Here is a 14,785-nt window from a genome sequence, read left to right on the forward strand (position 1 = left end):
CCACCCAAAATGACTTTGTTAAGCGCCCTGGCGCTTATTGGAATGAATACGGTACATGAGCAGCAGACCCTACAGAGATTGCAAGAAATTTTTTTGAGAAATTATAGAAAGCTATCGTAGGACGTTTTTCGATGAATGGTGATCAAGACTTAGTTGGTCATTTTATTAATCTCATCAGCTACATTTTGCTCAGCTTAATTTTAAGATCACCTAGTATTTTGGTATATTTGTTCACAGTAGAAACATAAATCTGCATCTAGCTATATAACTTAGGTTTAAAAGTTTTTGACATTGGCAATTTGGTCCATTTTTAGTGACATTTTTTTTCTTCTAAAAATGGAATATGCAATGTCTATTATGGCATTGTGTAGGCCTATGTTAACATTTAGTGACAGAAATCATGTTCTCCTATGAAAATTAAACATGAGTGGTCTTGATTTCATTAAAATGAATGTCTTTTCTTTATTACAAAAGAGTAGACCTATTAGTAGGCCTTCATATATCACAATAATGAAAATCTAGTTGGGTACAATAAGTATTAGGTATAAAGTTTGTATTTAGTATAAACTGAGAAGTAGGCCATATTATATAAGTGCCTTCATAGTGAATCAATAGATAAAAAAACCCGTCCTAGAGTCAAAGTACCTGTACACGATAAGACCAAATTCTTATTTTCTATAATGATTCTGTTAGCTTGACCGAAAAAATTGAAAACATGCACGAAGATGAACACGTTTTAAATTGCCGTTTTGTATCAAAAGTAGCAGTGGACAGCAATCAAACAACCAGGGATGAGATTCTTCCTTGGATTACAGGAATTCTTCCTTTTTGAGTTTTTCATCTCTGTACAAAAGTATAGGTGATTCATTAATTTTCCTCGTTTTTGGTGCTTTTCCTCTTTTTTGATTAAACCTCTGTCTCATGCCTGACAACCCATGTTTTCAAATGTGATCATCTTGATTCCTACAATTCATGTAGCTCGTAGTCGTAATTAAGTTACATCTTCTGTGCATGTTTTATGAAAATCCAAGCAATATTTCCCATAAAAAAGAGGATATTTGTGCGTCAAGCTGTATGTGACTTTGCCGTTCTTCGCACGTTTATGTCGGTTCATGGACTTGTTGACAAGTCCCAATCCTTTGATAGTCTCCTGAGGTGGAAGGGCCTTTTTGAAGTCCGGTACGGCATTCTGAGCAATGTCGTTAGCCATTTTGTCCAATACAACATCTCTCTCAGTTACCAGATAATTGGCCGCGGCATCCATGAGATTTTCTGAGCATTCTGTATGGATGTCCTCCCAGAAAGTTGGGGTAGGTTCTTGTTAACCTTGAATATCGGTAGGATGTCTTGAGTAAAATGGTATTGTTATCGACAAACGATACCAAAAAGGAGTATCACCATCCCTAGGATGTCAGTGACGTCAATATGAAAATTCCCATAGGAAAATTGATGAAAAACACCCCCCACCCATCACGCCACCAAAGGACATATGACAAAATCACAACTTGTCAGCAAAACCAATGACATTATTAAATGATAAATTCAAATAATATAGAAAGGAAAAAAATTGATTTTGTTTTTTTAATTTCACACAAACGAAATCAGTGTTGTTTCAAAAAAATGTCAAAATTCTTTTCTTAAAACGTTACTCTTTTCTTGATAAATTTCTTATGATTTTTTCATTCTTTTTCTTATACAATTTTATGATTATGTAAGGTTTTCTAAGAATAAGACGAACACTGTCCTTTTAAATAGTCATGCATCCATTTAATACCTGACAAATATAAATGACTGACAAAAGACATGTTTTACTGTGCACTTAAAGAATTTGCAATACCTCACCATTAGGCTCTGGTACTCAGGATTCATTTCTGGACTTACCTTCTGATATAACAACAAAATATTGAGATTTAATGAATCGTTTTGATTTGAACCACCCTAATATATTTATGCACTTCAAAATTACCATCTTATTAAAGAAATGTATTACTCAGTGTGAGCAACTTGGCCCAGCACATTCCTTTTTAAAGGAATTTTATTTAGGATTCAATCATGTTTCACCGTTGTTCATCACCGCGTTTAACAACGGTGCTTGGCCGCGTCGTCTGCGTGGTTTACTTAGCGAGGGCAGCTTTAGCTGCATGAATATGAATGATATAAGTGCTGAAATACTCTGGGAAAACCTATAATACTAATGTCTTTTAGAAAGAAAGTATTAATTTAGTCGCTTACCACGTATTGGTATGTTCGTGCATAGGTTATGCACCGCTGCATCATTAGCTGGATTGTTTCCTTTCTAGAATGGGGCATATAATGCAGAACCATTATGTAATGGTATCTTTCTTCTAAAGGCTGGTTCAAAGTGAATATTCGAAGGCGAATATTCAACTTCGAATATGTTTTGGGCGTCAAAATATATGCGGCTTCGAATATAAAACTATGAACCGGAGAAAGATATATTTCTACAATTCACAGTGTTGCCCGACTATTAACAAGTATTGCCCGTTGACCAAGGTAAGCAAAATTTAGAGAATTTCTTTAACGGAAGTTAATAAAATCATAATAGGTAAACTCCATTGAACTATTGTCATGATTTAATGTCTGTATAAATGGATCTAAATAGGAGCAGTGGCGTAACCAGTGGGGGCGGGGTGCAACTACCCCGGACACAAAAACCTGGAAGAAGAGTCAAAAATTGGGAAGGGGGAAAGAGAGAAAAGAGGGAAGAAAAAGAGGGAAGAGAAAGGGGAAATAAGAGACAAAAGGGAAGGGAGAAGAAAAAAGGAAAGGAAGAGAAAGGGAAAGAAGAAAAGAAAAAGAGGGAAGAAAAGGGGAAGGAGAAGAGAAAGGGAAGGGACTCAAGGAGAAGAGAAAAGGGAAAGAAAGAGAGAAGAAGATCTATAGGCCTACTACTTTCATTGTGAAATTTGTACTATGAACTGATATTTTCTAATATGCCAAAAACCAGGAGCTTCATGGCGCTCAGCCACCTTGACCCCCGCCTGGGCTTTGCCCCTGGACCCCACGGACTCCACCCGTTTAACGCTTTCTCTCGAACATAAATACTAAAACTTTTGATCAGAAATTGGGAAACTTTTCAATCTTGCCCCCCCCCCCCCGGAAGGTCAGGTCTGGTTACGCCCCTGACCTGAATAGGGCATTTACGGGCATTTACGACCTGCCTAGTAACCGGCGCGGAGGTTGACCCATACCTTCTTGCAGGTTTCAACTGCAAAGCAAATCAAGAAATGAATGAGTCAATAGATAAATAAATAAATAAAAAATAAATAAATAAGTCAAAAAATAAGTCAATAAATACATAAATAAGTAAATAAATAAATTAAATAAATAAATAAATAAATAAATAAATAAATAAATAAATAAATAAATAAATAAATAATATGATATGATTGAAGCGCCGACAAATATGACAGCCCTCACAAGTGTTATATATGAGACCACCCACGGTGACCCACCAAATATATATCTGTCGAGTTCAACAAAATTCAACTCCCACAAATATATTTCCGGTGAATATATTTTTCATTGGCTGATATCCACTTGAGATCGGTATCATCAAAGTAGTATTGCTCTCATTTCATGACTCATTGAGCAATCAATTTTGGCATTAAACCGACATACTGGCGTCAAAAGATAAAAAGTCTCGTTCGAACTTGTGTAGGCCTACATTGCTAGGGCCTAAGTGTGTTTTAATGCCCGATTCACAAATTATAGAAATAAACAAGAATTTTTTAAAAGAACACATAATGATAGGGTACCAACGCTCGGTGTTTTGGTTGTTCGGCATAGTTTATGAAGATATTCATTGCAAAGCGCTATATATCCATTCCTACATGTTACTTATTTTGCCCTCTTAATTATTAATTATAATTATGAATTTGACTGATAACAACGCATTACATCTTTATTCCGCCCAAAATAACATCGTTTATAGGTGCCAAAAGCGTCAAGAATTCCGCTAGTGCGGAAAAGATGACAAAAATGGGTGAACCTCCATGGCAAACGCATTTTATATCAATAACCAATGATTTACCACCCCCAGACCCTCACACATCCTCTGCCAGGGGCAGATGCATATGGGGACCTAGAACTGGGGCCAAATGATTATTTATGTAAAACCGGGGTGGAGGCATAAATCTGAATTTGGAGTTAGACTTTTTTCTGCATCAGTCGATTTAAATAGAGCTACGTTAATATGGAAACATTCACTTGTACATTTAGGTTATGTTTGTAAAGCCTAAATATCATATTATTTGCATAAAACATTACTTACCATCACTACAGCATTGGAATGCTATTGCCTGCTAGGCATTTTCCTTTTCCTGGACGTCTTAACAGTCCCTTACTTTCATATCATATAAAAATGGGTACGCTTGTACCGCACTAATAATGATAAGGGGCACACAACTAAATCAATGCGCCATTTGTGTAACCCTAATGAGTTCGGTAAAATACAGAAACTATTTGAGGTATTTTGGGCTGGTCTTTAGACTTATTAATCAGAAAGAGTGGCGAATTATAGCTTAAATAAAAGTGGAAAGCCTATACATAAATTTGAGTCACCAAAAAAGTATTGGGTTTGCAGTCTTGCGCCCATAACATTTTCTTTCAGTTCGTTACCAGCCATTTTGGAACTATCCAGACGTATTTGACAACTGGGCAGGTTAATTTTCATTGGGGATTTTTGAAATCTTCATTCGTTAACGATATTCAGGTGACCTCGAGCCTGTCATATAAATCAATAGTATCTCGCTATCAGTTGCGCGATATTTAATCCGATTCAACTCGGCGTGTCATCATATTTTATTCGTTGTCGTATATATTTTGCGTCACAAAAAAGTATTGAAGCGAATATTCGCCTTCGAATATTCACTATGAACCGACCCTAACTCGTCATCTACTTCATCTTCCGGCACTGGTTTCTCTGCAGTCTGATATAACAACAAAATATAATATGAGATTTAATGAATCATTTTGATTTGAATCTTTGAAAACGCACAATTTCAAATAAAAAAAAATTATAGGTCATGCAGCCAAAGTGCTCTATTTAACAATTTCGTAGGACAGATTTCGAATGTTACTGAAAATAATCTATAAAATAAAGATAAAGAAAAAAAAATAATAATAATAATATGCCATAACGATTTATTAAATCTCAATATTTAAATAAAGATAAAAAATAAATAAATAAATAAAAAAAAATAAATAAAAAAATAAATAAATAAATAAATAATAAATCTGATTGTAAAAAAATGCTGTTCGTGTTCTTGTCTTCTTTAAAATAAATGAATGAATAAATAAATAAATAATCTGATTGTTTTGCTGTTCGTGTTCTTGTCTTCTACAAGTGTGGGCAAATGTACATGTATGTTGACCTGTTAGTGTCATCTGTCAAGGTGACCTAGATATTTTGATACTTTATTTGGTAGTACCGTCACCATTGCCAGTTATTGACAGAAAATATAAGCAGAAAAATAATTAAAACTAATTAATTAATAAATCAATATATTAATAAATTAAGTTACAAGCTCGACGTGATCATGTCCAAGATGTCACTTAAAACCTAGAGTTCTTTTCCTCCGTCTTCCTTTCCTTTGACTTTGCGAAAGCTCTTGGTGCTGTCTGGGGCTTGATGAGTGTGATGGCATCGATGAGATTTTCTGAGCATTCCGAATGGATGTCCTCCCAGAAAGTTGGGGTAGGTTCTTGTTAACCTTGAATATCGGTAGGATGTCTTGAGTAAAATGGTATTGTTATTGACAAACGATACCAAAAAGGAGTATCACCATCCCTAGGTCTAAGGATGTTAGTGACGTCAATATGAAAATTCCCATAGGAAAATTGATGATATGACAAAATCACAACTTGTCAGGAAAACCAATGGCATTATTAAATGATAAATTCAAATAATATAGAAAGGAAAAAAATTGATTTTGTTTTTTTAATTTCACACAAACGAAATCAGTGTTGTTTCAAAAAATGTCAAAATTCTTTTCTTTAACGTTACTCTTTTCTTAATAAATTTCTTATGATTTTTTCATTCATTTTCTTATACAATTTTATGATTATATAAGGTTTTCTAAGAATAAGACGAACACTGTCCTTTGAAATAGTCATGCATCCATTTAATACCTGACAAATATAAATGACTGACAAAAGACATATTTTACTGTGCACGTACTGTCTCCCCTGTTCAAAGAATTTGCAATGCCTCACCATTAGGCTCTGGTACTCAGGATTCATTTCTGGACTTACCTTCTGATATAACAACAAAATATTGAGATTTAATGAATCGTTTTGATTTGAACCACCCTAATATATGCACTTCAAAATAACCATCTTATTAAAGAAATGTATTACTCAGTGTGAGCAACTTGGCCCAGCACATTCCTTTTTAAAGGAATTTTTATTTAGGGATTCAATTAGAGAATAAATGATAGGATTTTGTCTTTTGCCTATCAATATCGTGTCATAATGGATGGGCTGGCCAATATTTTGAGTAGTGGATGCGGCGCACACTACGATAAAAATATTGGCCAGCCCATCCATTATGACACGATATTGATAGGCAAAAGACAAAATCCTATCTTTATTCTCATTCTTATTCAGTTTTAATGTAATTTTGCGAGAAAAACTGCCTTTTTCAGAAAAAATAAAGTTACCTTTGTGAGGACATCCCTGTTGTTTTAAATGAACGAAACCATCACGAACATCTAAGCCGCCGAATCGCGTTCTTAGTTCTCGCACGTATATTACGCGAACGCATTATCGCGCGATCATTGAGGAGCAACAAGCGTGCATTGCGTGGCGGCGCGCCCTGACTAATATCACTATCAACTATTGTGAGATATTATACACCAGAAAACCAATCAAATTACGTGAATTCTTTACAAGACGCACCCATTGAATAAGAATCATGTTTCACCGTTGTTCATCACCGTTTAAAGGTGAACCTCATTGAAAATAAAGTTATATATCAATGGAAAGCTTATGATGTCAGGAAGCAGAAAAGAATATTTTTTATTTGCATAGCGTACCAGGCTAGACATAATCTCCATGCAAAGATTGGATTTTGGCACCCCCCCCTAAATTACAAAACAAAATCGTTCAAATTGGGCGCTTTCGTTGATGGCGTCAGCCCAGGGACACACAGTTACTTCCGGGTTTGATTGTAAACACAATGTCCGTGTATTACTGTGGCATGCATCGGACCAATGCGAATTCAGTCATTGTCAACTTACTTTACATGAAAAATATCTTCAATAAAATAAGAATAATATGAAGGAAATATCATGATCAAATTAAGAATGAAGTTCCTGAATAAAGTGTGTGGATTTAAAAATGGGGAAAGTGCTGGCCGGGGTGATTTGGGATAGGCCAAGCCATCCACGATATGCATAGGGAATATTACAGTAAAGCACGAAGAGCGAAGATTAGCGAAGAACCGGAATGAAAACAGATTACAAAAAATAACTGCTAGTGCTACCAGTTCAGATCGTCACACCAAGTTGAGATGAACTTATCACAATGAGAAAATGAAGGAATAGAATAAGGTACATGTACAGGATTTTTTAATTATTTCTTAGCTTTACAACCGGTCATGTATGATAGGCGAACTCGTATATAGATACATACGGGATGAGCTCAGTGACTGACTGAGTCTCACTACGCCGAGTGTTTGGTATCTGCGACTGTACTGTACTTGCAGACAAAATGACCAATTTGATATTCACATTCTGATATTTCCAACTTATTGCTACTTCATCAGCAACATTTATTCCTGTAAATGTTCCAAATATAAGGGAACGATTGATCAAATTTGCTGAAACACCCCATGAAACACAGAGGACGAAGCCCCGAAGCGAGTCGCTGTGTTTGTGCATATCCGTCCCTGCACTTCAGCAGCAATTTACGCATCGTGTTCGGTAATCCATAAAACATGAATGTTTCACTTTTTCAGTACCATACACTGATTGTACTATCATTAAAGAATCATGACACAAGTGACAATATTTTAATTTTATTCAGATTTCAGAATTCCATCAAATAACGGTCTACTAAGCCTAAATTGTAGTTATTTTATAATAAAGTATCTGCCCGAGTATCTGTTTCTTTCAATCGCGATTGTGTGGAAAGAATGTATTACCGCAATACGCTAAATATGAAAACCTTTATATGGGCTGGATTTGATGCAATCGGCGGTTTTTATTAATTTTTGGATTACTGCAAGGCGATATTTTTTAATCAGACATTTTACAATGAATCAAGAATATATAGGGAATGTCACAAACAAGTATTTAATTTGTTATTCGATCATATTTATTCAGTCCATGACATCGGTAGCAGCAAGCATTTGCGCATGGGATTGATCCCAGCGAAATTCAAACTCAATTACCCAGTTATACCCAGCCAGTTATGACTAATTTTGTCAAAAATTTACGGAAAATTTATGTGTTGACAATAATTCTATTATTTCTAATATGGTCATTTTCACAGTAAAGGGTGTAACTTTTGATTTTTAGGGTCAAAATTTCAAACCACTTAAATATGTTTCTGTTTACTGTAATCATGCATAGAAGCAACTTAAATTCCAGTAAAATAGTGTTTCAAGGCTTAAACCTTTTGATTTCTGATAAAAAATTTGACATTTCCATAACATTTTGGTTAAAATCTAAGAAAAAATGTATTTTACATAAGCTTAGAAAATTATGACATGAAAGCTGGAATACATGTGAAATCCCATTCCAAAGTAAGTCAACAGATATAAGTTAAATTTTATACCATGTTTTGCTATGTTTGTAATTGCAATTTTGAAAATTTTTAACATCAAGGGTCATTTGCAATGGAAATTTCCCAACCTTAAACATATTTTTTAAGTTTTAATTGGGTTCCTAAAATAATTTAAATGTCTAACTTCATGTACAAATACTACTTGATGAAAGGAACCTCCCAGCCAAGTTTCAAAGAAATTGGAGTTATTTTTTAGAATTGGCAATTCAAGCGATTTGTGTTTCGGAGGCTTCAGTTAACAACACAGGTGATCATAAAAGTAAAATATTTGGCTAACTACTACAAGTTGACATGAAAAAATAGGTAAAAAATATCACAATTACCTATTTTCATGCTTTGCTTCTAAGTATTGAATTTCAGTTGTGACAAAAATTAAATTATCACAGCAAGTCATTTTTTTTGTTTCGGAGGCTTCATGTTTACAATGGTTAAACATGGCAGAAGTAGTTTTTTGAAAACAACACTGTTGGGATCATCTAAGCTGTTATTTTCTTGTGTGTATTGAATCAATGATTCTATGCGGCAGATATTGCAGATTTATAACATGATAATTTTTTCACCCATTTGTTAAGTATGGTGTTATTTGCATGTGAAGCCTCCGAAACATGCTTTCTTGTATATCTGTATATTTTTCAAGCATTAACCATAATATCAATTTTTTTTTTAAATTTATGACATTCTGCACATATCATGCAACAATTACAAAGCAGATATCAATATGGAACATACCAATTTAGATATGCATAGATGATAATTAAGTTTACTGTTGTTTCGGAGGCTTCATTTGTTTCGGAGGCTTCAATTGTTAACGGAAAGTTTGTACTGGGTCCCATTTTCAAACGGTGAAATATATCTCCATGATTTAAAAACAAGTGACTTGAGGATCTACTTTGCTACATTTTGATAAATAGATTGGATGAGCTCTTTTATTTATATTTGCCCAAGCTTGCTGAACAGTTTGTTTGGAGGCTTCAAAAAGTTAACGGAAAATCGGCTCTTTGAAGTCAAGATTTTATAAAAATTTTAAAAGCTTGCAAATCAACTAATTTTTGTTACCCATTTCAAGTTAAGATATCAACTGTTATGAATCAAGAAGAAGTGAAGAAATAACCAAGAATTATGAACCAAAGCTATACCCACAAAGTTTGTTAACAATTGTTAACGGAAAATGAAGCCTCCGAAACGACAAATATCGAAGTCCGGTTCTCAAAAATACAGGGCTGTTCACAATTAAATCTAATGTGGCAGTGCTTACTGAACATATGACCGTACTTTCAGGATAAGAAAAATTATCCATGAACTTAACTGAAGAAAACACAGGGTTTTACAAAAATGTTACTGTTTTTTACAGTTTTTCAAAATGGCAATATTAGGTACATTTAAGCCTGCTAAAACTGAGCGCAGTAACTACCGAAGATGATTATGCTACCCAAGGTAGCTGCTAACTAGATGACTTATGTGGCCAAAAATCATGGAATTCTGTGGCTTTATTAGAAAACTACGGATCAAAATGTTAAAAATCCAAAGTTACACCCTTTACCGTGAAAATGACCATATATATAGAAGGAACCAGCAACTTGAAGATTCCTCTAATTTCAAGCTTTATTGTGAAAATCAGACTTGCCGGGCAGCTTGCAAAGTACAGGAAGCAAGTCTTGTTTACACGTTCCGAGTAAGATCACGTGACTCACGAACCCTGAGCTTACGTCACGAGCATTCCCAAGGTCACAGACGATTGATTTGGGTGCTTTTTGGGCGCTTTGAAAAGACCAAAAATTCAATCATTTTTTAATTTTTCAGCTTTATTGGCCATCAAAAAAATCGGAAAACCTAATTTTTAATATCCTGACATCATAAGCTTTCCCTTGATATATAACTTTATTTTCAATGAGGTTCACCTTTAACAACGATGCGGCGCGTGCGTCTGCGTGGTTTACTTAGCGAGGGCAGCTTTAGCTGCATGAATATGAATGATATAAGTGCGAAATACTCTGGGAAAACCTATAATACTAATGTCTTTTAGAAAGAAAGTATTAATTTAGTCGCTTACCACGTATTGGTATATTTCTGCATAGGGTGATGCACCGCTGCATCATTACCTGCATTCTTTCCTTTCTAGAATGCGGCATAAAATGAAGAACCATAATATGATGGTAGCGTTCTTCTAAATCCAATTCCAAATCTATTTTGTACGGCGCTGGCATTGCCTCTGTTTGGCATTGCTGCCTCTCTGGTTTCTCTGCAGTCTGATATAACAACAAAATATAATATGAGATTTAATGAATCGTTTTGATTTGAATCTTTGAAAACGCACACAATTTCAAATAAAAAAAAATTATAGGTCATGCAGCCAAAGTGCTCTATTTAACAATTTCGTAGGACAGATTTCGAATGTTACTGAAAATAATCTATAAAATAAAAATTTGGTAGTACCGTCACCATTGCCGGTTATTGACAGAAAATATAAGCAGAAAATAATTAAAACTAATTAATTAATAAATCAATATATTAATAAATTAAGTTACAAGCTCGACGTGATCATGTCCAAGATGTCACTTAAAACCTAGAGTTCTTTTCCTCCGTCTTCCTTTCCTTTGACTTTGCGAAAGCTCTTGGTGCTGTCTGGGGCTTGATGAGTGTGATGGCATCCATGAGATTTTCTGAGCATTCCGAATGGATGTCCTCCCAGAAAGTTGGGGTAGGTTCTTGTTAACCTTGAATATCTCCAGACACCCATACGTTGGAAAGCTCAGAAAACGCAAGTTCTACTGAAAAATATGGGAACTTGACAATATTTTTAATTAAAACACATCAGAACTAACATTTATGATAAGAAAAATGATACACAAGAGGATATACTGTCATAATAAAATAAGAGTTTCATGTTTTTTCAACAATCGTTTAACTTGCTTCTGGATTTGCAGAAGCCCACACTTTAATTTTTAAACAAAAAATGTCATGTGGAATGATTAAAAAATGTGTATTATCATCTGATGAACAATGTAAACAAATGCAAATAATTTTGACCCATACATTATTTGAACTACATAGCACTGAAGTGGTTAATGTTGTTTTGTTAAACAAAATGTCCTCTCCAGGCATACGCATTTTCCCATTGAAACTTTAGTGATGAATTTAACAATGTTATTGATGATCCCACGCTCTGATATTTTGGAATTGAATTTGGTACATCATGAAGTTCTAAAAATCATGGAATTTTTATGAATTTAAGGACTTCTAATTTTGACCCTCTTTGGGACTGTAAGTGTACGCTTAACGTGAAATAGCCCATATGACAAAATCACAACTTGTCAGGAAAACCAATGGCATTATTAAATGATAAATTCAAATAATATAGAAAGGAAAAAATTGATTTTGTTTTTTTAATTTCACACAAACAAAATCAGTGTTGTTTCAAAAATGTCAAAATTTACAGTTTTTCTTTAATGTTACTCTTTTCTTTATAAATTTCTTTTGATTTTTAAGTGTTTTCTTTCATTTTCTTATACAATTTTATGATTATATAAAGTTTTCTAAGAATAAGACGAACACTGTCCTTTTAAATAGTCATAATTATACATCCATTTAATACCTGACGAAAATAAATGACTGACAAAAGACATATTTTACTGTGTACTGTCTCCCTCTCTTCAAAGAATTCGCAATGCCTCACTATTAGGCTCTGGTACTCAGGATTCATTTCTGGACTTACCTTCTGATATAATAACAAAATATTGAGATTTAATGAATCGTTTTGATTTGAACCACCCTAATATATGCACTTCAAAATTAATTTTACCATCTTATTAAAGAAATGTATTACTCAGTGTGAGCAACTTGGCCCAACTTTAAAGGGATTTTTATTATGAATATGAATGATATAAGTGCGAAATACTCTGGGAAAACCTATAATACTAATGTCTTTTAGAAAGAAAGTATTAATTAGCATCTCTGGAGCATCACCTGTATGGATTCTCTCATGGGGTATATAGTGGAGGACCATGACATGGTGATATCTGTCATCCAATTCTTCATTTCTCTCGTGGGGGGCGGGCCTAGCCTCTTCTAGGTATTCCTGTTGTTTCTCATGTTGTTTCTCTACACTCTGATATAACAACAAAATATAATATGAGATTTAATGAATCGTTTTGATTTGAATCTTTGAAAACCGGCGCACAAAATTTCAAATAAAAAAAATTGTAGGTCATGCAGCCAAAGTGCTTTATTTAACAATTTCGTAGGACAGATTTCTAATGTTACTGAAAATAATGTATATAAATAAAGTTTTAAAAGATAAAAAAAAAAAATAAATAAATAATTAGCCATAACGATTCATTAAATCTCAATATTTAAATAAAGATAAGATAAAAATAAATAAATAAATAAATAATAAAATCTGATTGTTTCGCTGTTCGTGTCTTCTACAAGTGTGGGCAAATGTACATGTATGTTGACCTGCGAGTGTGATCTGTCAAGGTGACCTAGATATTGTGATACTTTATTTGGTAGTACCGTCACCATTGCCAGTTATTGACAGAAAATATAAGCAGAAAAATAATTAAAACTAATTAAAACCTAGAGTTCTTTTCCTCCGTCTTCCTTTCCTTTGACTTTGCGAATCTCTTGATTCCACCCTCTCTGGCTTGGCACTATAATCAACTAGTTGATGAACTTCCACATACTTTGGCTCCTGTTGCTGCTGCTGTTCTGGCTTATTCGCAGTAGCTGCTTTGCGTTTTCTTTGGTTCTTAGTGGCTCTTGAATGGTTCTTAGCCGATGAGGAAGGCGTCTTAGCAGCTGCTTTTACTATTCTCCGTGCTCGCGATCCTGCTGTCAAAGAGTAAAGCACAAGCATTCATGTTAATTGATCGTTTTTCTTTTTGTGGAACTTGAAATGCAAACTAAATTTGAACAGGAATGTCGAAAATCTCGCACAAGTGTCACAACTCCACCCTGACAGTGCCCCAGTTCAAAACACATGGCCTTATAGACAATTACAACTTGTCATTACCATCATACATGGCAGTTTTCCCCCGCGTCTATTATGGTGCTATGCTCTAGCTCAGAGATATTTGTAAATTGATTTGCCCATGTTAGAACTAGCCCCATTCTCGAACATGACGCCTCTCGAACAGCGAGTGCAGTGAGCAGGTATCAGAGTACAGAAGCCTGTGCTAGCCCATGTCATAGTTTTCAAGAGGTCTTATGAAATCGATTGATAGTAATCCACAATATCGAAGACAAGAAAAGAAAGGTTCTTTTTGTCGTCCAAGTTGTTAAACCAGTTGTAGCACAGCTGTAGTGTTGTGCCATTGGTTGACTTTGGATTTTTTTCTTATTTATCATTTTTTCTGTACAACATGATTTTGCTTACTTTGCCAAGTTCAGATTTGAAGTGGGTTAATTAACCTGCACTTGGAGTTTAGTTTCAAAGTTCTGCTTACGGTTTCTGAGTGTTACGGAGGCTTCCTTGTGTGCCGTCTGTTCTGTCACTTGTATCAAGCCTTAATTTGTGCGATGCTATCAAACTCTCAGTTGATTTCATTATTATTTTGGTATACTTTGTATCCCTTTGTGTGATATTAACATCTTACTATAATTAGCATTGTCCATCTTCTAAATATTTCTTGATTTGTCTGCCTATACCTGTCAGATATGAGTTGATCTGTCTAATGTCCTTGTTCAATTTAGACTGAAATGTGATCTTGATTTGCCTGAATTCAATGTGTTCTACCATATCAAACTTATTTGAACTGGGCCATCACATCGATTGGGGTATGTGTGGGGGTGTCTTTTTAGATCTGAAACCAAAATTACTGTATTGTTTACATTCATCAACATGCTCGCTAGTATATATCACTATCAGTAGATTCTTCATCGCTATTCTGATTTAAGAAAACGAGAGCCTTCCAGCGCATACATTTGATGAAGCGCTCGACTTTTTCTAGTCCTTCGGGATATTCCTTGTGCGTGT

This window comes from Amphiura filiformis, chromosome 13 (genome assembly GCF_039555335.1).
Source record: "Amphiura filiformis chromosome 13, Afil_fr2py, whole genome shotgun sequence".
Classification (NCBI taxonomy): domain Eukaryota; kingdom Metazoa; phylum Echinodermata; class Ophiuroidea; order Amphilepidida; family Amphiuridae; genus Amphiura; species Amphiura filiformis.